This window comes from Lissotriton vulgaris, chromosome 1_1 (assembly GCF_964263255.1).
Source record: "Lissotriton vulgaris chromosome 1_1, aLisVul1.2, whole genome shotgun sequence".
In the NCBI taxonomy this organism is placed as follows: domain Eukaryota; kingdom Metazoa; phylum Chordata; class Amphibia; order Caudata; family Salamandridae; genus Lissotriton; species Lissotriton vulgaris.
The window spans coordinates 1,922,815,486-1,922,829,746 of record NC_141685.1 but is presented as its reverse complement, the minus strand read 5'-3'; the positions used below and the strand labels follow the sequence as shown (position 1 = coordinate 1,922,829,746).

The 14,261-nt window shown below is 45.0% G+C and overlaps 1 protein-coding gene across 2 annotated transcripts in view; it reads right to left on the bottom strand.

Moving 5' to 3' along the window:
* NAV3 (neuron navigator 3) overlaps positions 1 to 14,261 on the bottom strand; it is a 1,035,010-nt gene that overhangs the window by 198,446 nt on the left and 822,303 nt on the right. The gene's annotated exons all lie outside the window — the stretch shown is intronic.

Genomic DNA, 14,261 nt, shown 5'->3' with positions numbered 1-14,261 from the left:
AACCTCTATTTTATAAGTGGGTTGTCTAAACACAAGATGAAAAATCACTTCACGCCATTCTCTAGACTTAAACAAATAACTTGATTTTGGAAAAATCCAGCAGCAGTTGCACGTGCTAAGGAGTGGTTTATTCTATAGTGTGTGCTGTGCAAGTGACTACAATCACTTGTTTGAGTATAAAGTGATTTGTGCAATTACTCTTAAGAAACACTTGCTCTGGGCCCCATCCTCTCTAGGCAAAGGCTTGACCAAACCTGTCCCAGTGAAAGGTCCATTAAAAGGATGCCATCACTGTTCCATTCCCTGTTGTACTTCACCAATGTTGAACCTGTTACTTCAACATTCCTCCTCTCCTACTCCAGGTAAGGTACACATGGTAGAGCAGGGGGCTGCAGCACAATTTTACATTAAGATTTATTTTTGCAAGATGGCATGCCCAGAGGACATCATGCAGTAGTCATTTTTGACAGGACAGGTGCTGAAACCTTTATTTATTCACTTATAGGCGTTATGCCAACAGACACGTAGGGCAGCAACAAAGGACTTCCACCTGTGTCTGCCATTGTCAAGTTTTTGCACGTGCCCCAGCTATGGTTCAGTGACTTTATTTTTTTTCTCCACTATTTGCCAATAGGTGTTCTTTGGCTCGCTGCTCTTCCACTTGTCTTCTGGGATCCAGCGGAGAGATGTTCATGTGATGGAGTCTTGTTCTCTTCTGATCTTGTTCTCTTCTGATCGTGTGTCCTGTCAATCTCCATATTTTTCTCATAATGATGGTGTCCATCCTCTTGTACTTGCATCTGGTGAGAAGCTCCTTGTTGCAGATGGAACCCCGGCCAGAAAATGCACAATATTTTTCTCAGCATACTGGTTGTGGAAGACTGATAGTTTAGTGATGTTGCTTTTCGTCATTTGCCAGCAGTCTGATCCTTGCAAGAGTCTAGACAGAACGCAGGTCTTGTAAAGCCTCAGCCAAGATGTCATGCTCAGAAGACATCCTGCAGTAGGATATCATAATTTTTGACAAGAGAGGTTGTGGAAACTTTACCTCGAGCGAATGCACAGGAAGTCAGATTACTTTGGATGCCTAATGAAGATGTTCCAAACCTTGTGCGACTTTCTGATCAAAGAAAATACATTTCGCTGCATTTTCATCAAATATTAATACTCGGTTAAATTTCATTCTCAAAAATCTGTATGTTGATATCAACAAGTACCAGCACAGAAATTGCACCAGCAAGGGTACACACATCACAGGTGACTCACTGGTGCAAGGTGACTGTCGTGCACTAAACTCAAACCCTTTCAGATTTTGCATGCAAAATCCTGGGGTATTCTCATGAGATCATGCAGCCCCACTCTGCTCCAGTGTATGCACAGAATAGGCCTACTACCCCATAAGCAGTGAAACAGCACTGGCTGCAGCACTTGCAGAGTCACCACTTGCAGAGAAGGACAGTTGATTGGCTCCCTCACTCCTTGTTTCTATGCAGCTGTCCCAGGAAGCATAGAGGAATGATAATCACTGCTTCAGAATTCTATGCAAGCATTCACTTTGAAGTTAGCGACCGAGCACATACACTGCTGCCAGCATGATTCCACTGATTAGAAGGCGTACAGCTCCTTTCAGGTTCTGTGCGCATGCAGAAAAGGCTGTACAACTTCACAATATGATCCCTGAGGTTTGAGCTTCCACTGCGAGCCTTGATTGCATTTGCTCTCATACACTGTAATGCATCAGTACCAGTCATGTTTGAACAGTAACAATAACTTTCTGTATTTTGATAAATTAGGTTTGAAAAGCAGCATAAATTAACAAGCTGCTATACTGTTCTTCTCGGAAATGACCTGGGGTTTAGTCTAGTAGCTAGAACATAGATTTCAGTCATAGGCTTCTAGATTTATGGTGTGGCAACCTACACAATACTTTATATGGTACTTAGTGAGTCACTTTCTCTTCCTGTTTCTCCACCAGATTTAATTTCTAGCCCCACACGTCAGAGAAGATGCCATCAATTAACTATGAAAGATCTGAAGTAGACCTTTATTTCATGGGGAGAGCTCAACAAGCAAAATGCAACTTCTTCTCGTTAGGCATCCATGCACAGTTACTGTTATTTTTGCATGGCTACTATAGCCTTATAGCTCGCTGCCAAGGCATATACCAGTTGTTAAAGGCCATGACCCCGAATTATAGGGTGAAGCCGTAAGCGAGGGCCTATAATGAGAGTAAGGGCTTTAACAACAGGTATAGCCCAAGGCAGGTGGGCTATAAGGCTATTAGAACATTCTACCTACTGAAGGTAGAATGTTCTAAATTAAAAAGTGAAAAACAGAGATACAAACATTGGCATGTTGGAACAGAAAGCTTATAGCATACATTATAAGATTGGAGCCACTTCATTGTCTTCAATGGAGCTCTCAACGTTACAATGTTCTAATAAATGAATAGTCTCTGATAAGGATCGCTCTTAATGCCTTCCATATTCGTTGAGATTTGTTACGTTATTTGGTTACTGTAAAGTTGGTGCAGAGAATCTGGAACATTATAAATTGAGTGGCAACAGGTAAACATGAATTTCAAGCCTTGCGCAGGAAGGCATCTCTGTAAAATACAGTGGCAACCAAGTAAAGGCTGCCGGCTCCCAAACACATGCTTAATATGCAAGACTGTAATGAGCAGACATTTAACTGCTCCACAAGGCAATAGAGGATTTGCCAGCTGCAATGCACATTTAGATTAATTAAAATTAAGTTTATCGCCACTGGATTAAGAACCAATCATTCTGACTCATTTTATTTAATGAGGATTAAAGCTGTTGGAAGAATTTAACCTCGGCTGCAAGGAAAAGAAGAAAAGAAATGAAAGGCTTTCTCAAAACCTTAGGGGAATTAGCTTATGAGTTTGCTTGTTTCAGTGTTACCCTTTTAACATTTTAGTACGGAACTGGCCTAGGGAAATCAACTTTTTAAAAGATGAAATTAACGATGTTTAATTTCGGTGGTTGGATGCTCAACATTTAACTTTGGTAAAAAAAAAACGGAGTCAGCTATACTTTCCTAAAATGTGTTAAATGTCTTATCATAATTAACCAGATGGCTGCCTTCAAATGCATCCATACATAAAGGCATATTCACATCCTCACACGTATTGGTTACAAAAATCAGATGTGTTTTTTGATTGTGATCTCTGACGAGCCTCCAGCAGTGTCAAGAATGCTGATAACATGGATCCATGCACGGTTTAATCCATAGATAACTAAAATACACTGTTTGACAAAGTGTCTCTTGATATAGTGAGTGAAAGAGCAAACAAAAATAAAACATGGCACATAATAGTGTTGAAGCATTTTAAAAAAAAAGCAAAATGTGCAAATACTGTGTGAAAATTATTCTTTATAGTGGTTTTAATGATGCATAGAGTAGCAACTTGGCAGTTGGCACTTCGAGGGAGATACCTAGGTCACTTAGAAGTGTAAATAATGCTATGAATAGTCAAGCCATATTTTCGTGTAATACACCTTTGTGCCAAAATAGATCACGTTTCTGGATTTCTTCTCAATTTGCTTCATCTCATTTCCCCTCCCAATCAGTGTCCCGCTGCAAAGCCATCTCTTCCCCTGTGTCCGAGGAGAATCAAGTGAGAGACATCAATGTATTCACAATGTACAACATGGTTAGAAAACGTGTATTGTGAATGAAGCTTCCATCATGACCTCAAAGTATAATTTTCAAGGACTTCCACTGGAGCCAATGTTTGAGAAATATTTCATTTTTTTTTATACATCTGCAGAGTGCAGGTGATGAGGGACCATGTGAAAGATTTCTCTTGCCCTAAGAAATGGTACGTACTAAATATTTAGATTATGTTTGTGTTTATGATTTGCCAATGTGACCCCAACCACGATCAGACCATGGTGAATTTGCTGAATCTATCAATACCTTGCGTGATTTTTCTTTAAATCCTCCGGGTTTCTGTCTTTCATGGGATTTTAATATTTATTTTCCTTGTGGGTGACTTTCCATTTACCTCCAAGACTCTGTTCATTTTTGTCCTCAGGTTTGATAATGCGATGCTGTCAGTACTCTATACGAGTTTGGTACTTACTGTTTTTACTTAGATTCTGCTCAACCAGGCATGATTAAGTTTATGATTTTTAATTGTGTGTACCTACGCATTTGGGCCTGCACGGCATTTTAAGTAAAGTATAACGAGGCAACCTGGGTGAAATTAATAATTACTACAAACAATTCCATCAGGTATAACAATTGCTTAGCTTTTAAACAAGAAATAATCGTTAGCGAATTTTTCAAAGTTAAAAAATAGTGAAGTATCATGAATCTATCAGGGACACACCAAAAACAAAACAAAACGTTTTGATTAATTGCTGCATGGAATATAAGGCTGTTGTACCATGACTTTAGGGGACACAAAGTAATAATAATACCAAAGTCACAGAACATATAATGTGGAAGTGCAACATATATCTACACAACACGTAACTGATACAAACAGTAGGCAAAGACGTTGCTAGCAGCGATGGCCCGTGGAGGGAGTTACGGTGGGGCAGGAGGGCGGGGAGGGGGAGGGGCAGGGCGGAGGTTGCTAAAAACCGGCATATGGATAATTGCAGGTAAGTAAACAATTTAATTAATAAAACGAATTTCGTAGTGCGCCTTGCATCGCAAAATGCAATGCAGTGCGAGCTACGAAATTCGTTTTATTAATTAAATTGTTTACTTACCTGCAATTATCCATATGCCGGTTTTTAGCAACCTCCACCCTGCCCCTCCCCCTCCCCGCCCTCCTGCCCCACCGTAACTCCCTCCACGGGCCGTCGCTGGTTGCTAGGATTATCCCTCCAATTGATGCCAACTAAACCCTGTGTTATTATTTACATTGGTTTCAAGGGTGTAGTGGTTCTGGACATGATACTATAAAGGGTTGATGTTTCGACCCAAGATTTACGTGTTTTTGGAGAAATATCCCTGGGGTCTCCTCTAGGACTGTGAGGTGTCCTATTAACAGCCAAGAGCGAATGAAGCAACTGAAAAATTAGATCCTTGTCGGTTAGGGCGGACATTTGAGTACAATCATGTCCTGTGTGTATTCCAGAATGAAAAACTGTCCCTTCTGGTGATTGCCAGTGTGGACTTAAGCAGATTGGATAGATGTACTTGTGAATTCAGAAGGGCCTTCATTTGTTGAACTGCCATCGAGCATCAAGCTGCCGACTGTGGACAACGTCACTCGGCAATAACAACCAGGACCCTATCTGAATTGGCATAGAGTGCAGTAGAGCTGCGTAGAGTTTAGGGGTGCAGAACAGAATGGAGTGGCGTAAAGTGCAATGGCATAGAATAGAGTGGTGGTGAGGTCAGTGGCAGACAGTGCAGTCTTTCAGAGTAGACTGAGTGTCAGAGTGCAGTACACTTGCCTAGAGTAGAATGGTTTAGAGTACAGTGGTGAAGAGTGCAGTGGTGCATAGTAGAGTGGGGTAGAGTGCACTGCATTAGAGTAGAGTGGTGCAGAGTAGAATAGAGAGGAGTAGAGTCAAGTGGCATAGAGTGCAGTGTCAGAGTGTAGTAATGCACCGTAGATTAGAGTTGTGCACAGTGAATTAGCATGGAGTGTAGTGGCGTAGAGTACATTGGTGTAGAGTGCAGTAGAGTAGAGTGGTGCAGAGGAGAGTGCGGTGGCATAGAGTTCTGTTGCACAGTAGAGCGGCATGGGGATCAGTGGAAGAGTGCAGAATTGCAGAGTAGAGTGTCATAGAGTAAAATGGCGTAGAGTGGTGCAGAGTGCAGTGTGCAGTGGAGCAGACTGCAGTAGGCAAAGAGTGGTGAAGCCTAAAGTGACATAGAGTGCAATGGTGTAGATGTTATTTATGTATATATATTCACATTTGCATGTTGATTTCATTTGACATCTAGGAAAGTCTTTCTGTTGGAGAGTGTTGCATTAAAAAACAACCATGCTTTATTCTGAAAACTTTCTCTTGATCTGCCTCATTTGGTGAGTGTAAAGCCCCTTTCCAGGTGTTTTCCTACCTTACAGAATGCCTCAGCTAGAGAGAGCGAAATGTCTTTAATTTGAGAGTGTAAAGCAAGACCGAGATCCCAAATTTTACAACAAGGTATTACAAAGCATGGCTGAACTATGGTGTAGGATCAGAAAGGAGATCAAACTCACCTATTATCGCAAGTTTGTGCCCATTTGGTATTCACCAGGCTCCCCTTAATGGACCAAGGACAATTTGGCACAACCTGTAAAAGCAGCAGGCTTTGTGAGTGGGGGGGGGGCATCTGGTGGAGGAAGGTAGGCTGATTCCATGGGACAAATTTGTTGAGTTGACTGACAAATCTCAAAGTTCAAATACCTCCAAGTTTAAAGCTGGTTACAGACAACAGCAGCATATATAGGAGAGTCCAACAATCTAGAGAACAGCTTAAATCAGAAGATACCAAGAGACAAGGAGGTCTCCAGATGGTACTGGTTGTCAATGGACTTGGCGGATGGGGTATTTCGACTGCCAGATGAGCTGTGGAAAAGTCACTCGCCAGAGATCCAGCTAGATAAATTATGGCAAATATATTTTAACACTCTTTACAGTACAGTTAAGCCCGCCAATTTAAGGAGAAACCATCTTTTCTGCTTCCACAAGGCGTATTGCAACCTTCTAAATCAGTCAAAACCGGGGAATGGAGGAGTGGCGAGATGAGTAACGTGTTGCTTAGAAATAGCTGATGATGTCCACATGTTTATGGAATCCCCACAGATACAAAAGATTTGGGTGGATACGAGTACGTGTTTGACAAGCATTCTTGATATGGTAGTTCAGGTAAACCTATCTCTTATTATTTCTGGGCTTGTAGGGATATGAAAGACTGCACAAGAATGAAATAAAATGGATATTCTACTTAATCCCCCTTGCCCGCAGGTAGATTTGCAGGAAATGGATTAGTAATCTCCCCCCTGTGGTGATAGATTGGGTATGCTCTATTAAATACACCCTTGAGTTACATAGGTCAGAAGTGTGAAAGAAAAACAAGTTTTCAACTCCAGTATTGAGATGGGTTGAGCAAGAAGGAGGGTTATTCATTTGAAAGACACTTATTAGAGAATGGTCCATTGATTATGCCTCTCTCCTGCCTCCAAATCTTTCTTCATGTTTTACCATCTGGTTTTGATGGCCAAGGTATAAGAATAGGAAGAAAGAACAATTGTTACTTACCTGTAAACAGGTGGTTCTCCAGTATTGGTGTCTTTCATAGATTCACATGCTTGAATATTCCCCGTCGTCGGAGTGGGAGTCCCACGGTAAATAAAATAGCAATAAATGCTAAATATATAATAATATATAATAAATATATATACATAATAAGGAAAAACCCAAAAAATGCATACAATAACCATCTGGTACCTAACCAAGAGTTTCCACATAGGAATGCATGGGGAAAAAGAAGTTCCAATGCAGCCTATCCTTGTCATTATGTTAGTCCAAACTGCAGCCAATCAGGCGCCAGCAGCCCTCTAGAACCTTCTCCTCAGAGCTCAAGCCCTCAGATTTTCGTAGCACAAGAGTGACCACAGAGTCTATGAGGAGAAGCGAGCCTCTGAGGGGAGGATGGGAGGGTCGCATGTGAATCTATGAAAGACACCAATACTGGAGAACCACCTGTTTACAGGTAAGTAACAATTGTTCTTCTCCAGTATTGGGGTGTCTTTCATAGATTCACATGCTTGAATATAGAATAGTAAGCAGTCCGTATCCGTACACAAAGTTTCCAGGATGCAATGTATACACAACAGGTTAAAATCAACAGGATTAAATCCATGTCACGGAAGTCATAAAACTGTATGTATACATAAAGAAGACATGCACAAGACTGGAAACCATAGGAGGAGGGTAGAACAGAGGCTCACCTTATTGAAAAAGATTCCGGAGCACAGCTTGTCCCACTGCGGTATCCCCTTCGGCCATGGCACCCAGATTGTAGTGCTTCGTGAACGTGTGCCTGCTGGACCACGTGGCAGCTCTGCAAATCTGATGCAATGGAACTCCGGCAAAGAGTGCAGTCGAAGAGGCCACAGACCTGGTAGAGTGGGCTCTCACTGCAGACTGTAAAGGCTTTCCCGCTTTCTGATGGCAGAAAGCAATCGCCGAGGCCACCCAGCGGGCTACTGTAGGTTTGGTGACTGGTCGCCCTTTTTGAAAACGGCCATAGGCCACGAAGAGCTGATCTGATTTTCGGAACTGGGCCGTTCTGCTGATGTAGAACTTTAAACATCTCTTAATGTCCAAAGAGTGCAGGCGTTGTTCCGCAGGTGATTGCGGATTGGCAAAGAAAGACTTCAGTATAACAGGCTCATTAATATGGAAGTCTGACGGCACTTTTGGAAGGAAAGTAGGGTTAGTGCGTAAAAGCACAGAATCCGGTTTGAACTGTAGAAAAGGCTGTTTAATTGTGAAAGCATGCATATCACTCACTCGACGTGAGGACGTCAGTGCGAGTAACAGCGCAACCTTCCAGGTGACATACTTGAGATCTGCGCTATGAATTGGCTCAAACGGAGCAGACATTAATTGTGAAAGTACAATGTTGAGGCGCCACTCTGGAGGAGGACGTCGAACTGGTGGAAAAGTCCGAAGAAGTCCTTTGAAGAACTGACGTATCAATCTGGATGAGCATAAGGAGGCGGAGCCATCATGGCGGAAGCGTGAGATTGCCGCCAGAAAAACTTTTAAAGTTGCGTGTGACAAACCCGACTGAGCCAGATGGAGAAAGAAAGGGAGAAGCTCAGCGGGCGTGGCACGCAAAGGATGTACTCCGGCGTCTGCACACCAGTGGCAAAAGCGTTTCCACTTCAACTTATAGGTTTTTATAGTTGATGGAGCCCTGGCCTGAGCGAGGATGTTACGACACTCTTGAGGGATGCTTAGATGTGCAAATTCACAGTGCTCAGGTTCCAGGCTGACAAGCTCAGGGAAGAGGGGTCCGGATGGTAGATTTGACCCCTGTTCATGGAGAGAAGATCCATTCGAGGGTGAAGAAGAATGGGTTTGCATTGAGACAGGAGTAGCAGCTCTGAGAACCATGCCTGTCGTGGCCACCTGGGGGCAATCAGCAGGATGTGACAAGGCTCTCTCCGCATCTTCCAAAGTACGCGAGGTACTAGAGGGATCGGAGGAAAAGCGTAGGCGAAGAGATTCGACCAATCCATCAGAAGGGCATTGCCTTGGGACCCTTTGTGGGGATGCCAGCTTGCGTAAGCGGGGCATTTGCGGTTCTCTGGAGTCGCAAAGAGGTCGATTGCAGGGTTTCCCCAACGGTGAAAGACCATCTCGAGTGTTGGCTGGTGGAGTTCCCATTCGTGGTTGGATGATCGAGATCTGCTGAGGGAGTCCGCCAGGAGGTTGGACAAACCCGGAAGATGTACTGCCGTGATTTGGATTTGATGATTGATGGACCAGTCCCAAATCGCTTCTGCCAGGCGGGACAACACCGGAGACTTTGTTCCGCCCTGCTTGTTTATATAATGCATGCAGGTCGTGTTGTCCGTTTGTATTAGAACTGACTCTCCCTGCAGCACTGGTTGAAATGATTTCAGGGCTAGAAAGATAGCCATCAGCTCCAACTTGTTGATGTGCCAGGTCTTTTGATGGGAGGTCCATTTCCCTTTCACGGACAGGCCTTGGAGGTGAGCTCCCCAGCCCTCCAGGGAGGCATCCGTCGTCAGTGTTTTATCTGGGGTGTTGGACAGAAAAGACGTGCCTGCTGCTAGTTGGTGTGGTTGTGCCCACCATTTGAGCGCCTTTTTCATGGGAATGGTGATGGAGACCTGATCGTTGAAGGAACCGGTGACCTGACGCCACTGCTTGTCCAGAGCCTGTTGGATAGGTCGCGCTCGTAGTCGGCAATGAGGGACAAGAGCGATGCATGACGAAGCCATCCCCAAAAAAGACTTCAACAAGCGGACTGAAACGCACTTCTTTGCGAGAAGTAGCGATACTAGCCGGAGGATCCTCTGTTGACGTTCCCGGGAAACAAATGCTTTGGTCAGGGTGGTGTCCAACGTTGCCCCTAGAAAATCTTTGCAAGTTGTTGGTTGCAATTGAGATTTCTCCAGATTGATGGACAGACCCAAGGAACGGAATACTGTCTGGCAGATTGCAGTATGATGTAGAAGTTGTGCACGGGATTGTGATTTCAGAAGGCAGTCGTCGAGATATGGGAATATCTGGATGCCTTGAAGACGAAGAAAAGCCATGACTGGAGCCAACATTTTTGTAAAGACTCGGGGGGCTGAACGGAGGCCAAATGGAAGGACCCGGAATTGGAAATGAAGGTGCCCCACCTTGAAACGCAGGAACTTGCGATGCGCCGCTAGAATTGGGACATGGAAGTAGGCGTCCCGGAGATCGATGGTAGTCATGAAATCTCCGACTGAGAGCAAACGCAAGATCTCTGTAAGCGTGAGCATACGGAAGGTCTGGTCCTTGAGATAATGATTGAGTGCTCTCAAGTCCAGTATCGGTCTCCATTCTCCGTTCTTTTTGATGACGAGGAAAAAACGGGAATAAAACCCCTTCCCTCTCTGCGACTTTGGCACAACCTCCACCGCACCCTTTAGAAGGAGAAGGCGAACCTGATGAAATAGTTCTTTGAGGTGCGGAGGTGGCGGTCCGGAAGGTGGCGTTGGAGGAGGTACCTCGACAAATTCCAATGCATGGCCTCTCTTCACAATGTCGAGTGCCCAACGGTCCGTAGTAATGGAGGACCATTGAGAACCAAACAGAGAGATTTGACCTCCAATCCTCCGTTCGACCGAGGAGTCACTGGCGTTTGTTGGATTGACCTCTGAAATTAGACTTCCCTCTGTAAGTCCTGGCAGGCTGCTGACGGGACGACTGCTGGCGGTTACCGGTGTAACGCTGGTTACCTTGGTTGAAGGACCGGTATTGACTGCTTCCTCCACGAAAAGTGGACGTAGTGCCACGTCCTCGAGCACCCCGAAAGGGCTGTTTTCTAAACTGAAGGGTACCCAAAGCACGTGCAGTGTCCGTGTCCTTTTTAATGGATTGTAGCGCCTCATCAATATGCGCTCCAAATAATGACTCGCCGTCATATGGCATATCTAGGATTCGTGCCTGAACTTCCTGCCGAAACGAAGTCGAGCGTAACCAGCCCTGGCGACGCAGAACAGCTGCTCCAGCGAGCTGGCGAAAACCGGTGCAGGCGACATCCACTGCACAATCGATAAGTTCTTCTGCCGTCCTCTCTCCTTCTTGCAGAATTTTCTGTGCTTCTGCCTTGGAAACATCTGGAAGTAACGCTATGTAGGCGGCTAGATCAGCCCAAGCCTGGCGATCATAACGGCCTAAAATGGCCATGGCGTTGGCCACTCGAACTGTAGTAGAGGACATGGAGGAAAATTTCCGTCCAATAGCATCCAGGCGACGGCCCTCACGGTCCGGAGGAGCAGTGATCGTAGATGCCGGATTCTTTGAACCCCGTTGAGCTGCCTGCGTGACGACAGAGTCGGGCTTAGGTTGGCCTGTAAGGCATGCTGGAGATCCTAAAGGAGCTTTGTATTTCTTCTCCAACCTTGGCAGCTGCGCTGGTAGAGAGTTTGGCGTCTTCATTATCTTCTCCCCTTCAGACCATATGAAATCTATAATCGGGACTGTGTGGATTTGTTTCAAGGGCTGGTTTTTGAAATCGTATAGGAAGCAATCTTCCTCTCGGTGTGCTCGTGGCAATTTGAAACGCTGTGCTGCCCTATCCATTAACTGGTGGAAGCCTGCGATGTCCACTGGAGGAGAATCCGCTGCAGGCACCTGAGAAGGAGATGGTGTTTGAGCACGATAGTCATCCCACTCCGCCAAATGTTCCTCACCATCCTCTTCTACTTCAGAAACTTCACCATCTTCACGCTCTGGAGGATTCTCGTCATCATCATCCTCTGGATAGATGGTAGTGTGAACACGAACCGATGTAGTACGGTGAACAGTTACAGGAGACGCTGGTTGAGGAGGAGCCAGAACCGGGTTAGAAACCGGATTCACTACTGGTGGGGCCGTTGTAAGCTGTGGCGTTGGTGGGAAACGCCGATTGTAGTCTTCTAACATACTTTGGAGGTTTGATATCATGGAGATAGGCAACATCGCAGTTGGAATCTGAGTGTGAGTTGTTTGATGTTGATCATAAACCTCTTCCTCGTCATTACTGAATTCTTGGCACTTAATATTTAGGTCCGAAAGACTGTGAGCTTGGCCATCAGATTCTTGTTCAGAATCAGTCGCAAACAGCGGAGATGGAGGATTAATCATCTCTTGCTCTGCAAGAGTCTCGAACTGTGGTCTGCTGGACTGCAAGGGCAAAAGAGGCATAGTAACAAAAGAAGAGGCCGGCGTCGAAATAGTGTCCTGCGTACACGATGACGGCATGACATCAATTGACTTCTGCGATGGGATCGATTTTGATGCCATTGTCGACGAGGAGACCGTCGACGGAGCAGTCTTCAATGGTATAGATGGAGTCCTCGTTGACGGAACCTTTACTTTCAGTGTCTTCGTCAACGGAGTCATCGTCGACGGAATCATCGTCGACGGAGTCATCGTCGACGGAGTCATCGTCGACGGCATCATCGTCGACGGAGTCATCGTCGACGGAGTCATCGTCGACGGAGTCATCGTCGACGGAGTCATCGTCGACGGAGTCATCGTCGACGGAACGGTCGTCGACGGAGCAGATGGAATAGGTCCCCTCGTCGACGGGATAGCCGTCGACGGTGCGCTCGTCGACGAGAGCGTAGACGGAGTCAAAGCCCTCACACTTCTAGTCGACGACGACCGGGTCGTCGACGAGTGAGCTCTTTTCGTCGATGACGATGAAATAGGAATCACAGAAGGCACAGTCTTAGAGCTGAGAACCACTCTCATCGACGATGAAGACGTCGACGCTAAGGCTGACGACGATCCAGAGGCCATCGTTGTTGTGACTGTCGTCGTCGATTTGGAACCAGAGACAACCATTCTCGTCGACGGAGTAGAAACTCCCGTCGTCGACGGCCAATCCGTTTTCCTCACAGAAATACTGGATCTTGAAGCAGAAGGAGCCTGAGAGCTTTGTCTCGTGGGCCCAGACGTGGTAGGCAAAGGTGAAGACACCGCAGGGGCCATTGTGAGGGAAACTTTCCTCTTTTTAAGAAATGGCGAAGGCACCTCCTGCACACTACCACGTTTAGAAGCTGCTTGAGAACGGCCTGAACCCAGACTTTCAGCGTCAGAAACCACATTATCTTTGTCTTTAAGCCTCTGAAGCCAGACAAGTAAACGGCCTTCTCTGTCCTTTTGAGTTTTCTCTGAGAATTTTCTACAGAGTTTACAGGTACCCACATCATGGTCCGGGTAAAGGCAGTAAATACACTTACTGTGTGGGTCATCATGATATAATCTCAGCTTTCCACAAGAGGAACACGCTCTGAAGAGAGATTTCTTACTTGAAGACATTTTGGAAGAAACTGGAACACTTGAAGAAGAAAACTGAGCAGAGCTCAGGGAGACTCCCTTACACACGACGTGCGGTAGAAAATCTGAGGGCTTGAGCTCTGAGGAGAAGGTTCTAGAGGGCTGCTGGCGCCTGATTGGCTGCAGTTTGGACTAACATAATGACAAGGATAGGCTGCATTGGAACTTCTTTTTCCCCATGCATTCCTATGTGGAAACTCTTGGTTAGGTACCAGATGGTTATTGTATGCATTTTTTGGGTTTTTCCTTATTATGTATATATATTTATTATATATTATTATATATTTAGCATTTATTGCTATTTTATTTACCGTGGGACTCCCACTCCGACGACGGGGAATATTCAAGCATGTGAATCTATGAAAGACACCCCAATACTGGAGAAATGGAATTTGCTGCCTTAGGTGCGGTCGATCCTCAAGTCAAGGGCACACAAAGAAGATTTCAGAGGGTTAACCTAAGGCGAATGAGGACAAAAAAATATATATTGCTTAAAATGAAGAGTTGATTAAAGTGTTTTATCCTAAAAAGATCCCTTTGAAAACATACTATGGCCATGTTAGTACTCTTTCCAATGCTTGGTTTTTGTAATATTTCCTGGAGTCAACCTTCAGACTTTGAGACGCACTTCTAGCCATGCTAATTACTCTGCTGACCAGCAGATAGATTAAAAGAGACTGGGACAGTTTGACCAAGATTAGCTTTTTCTGGGAACAAACTGCATTG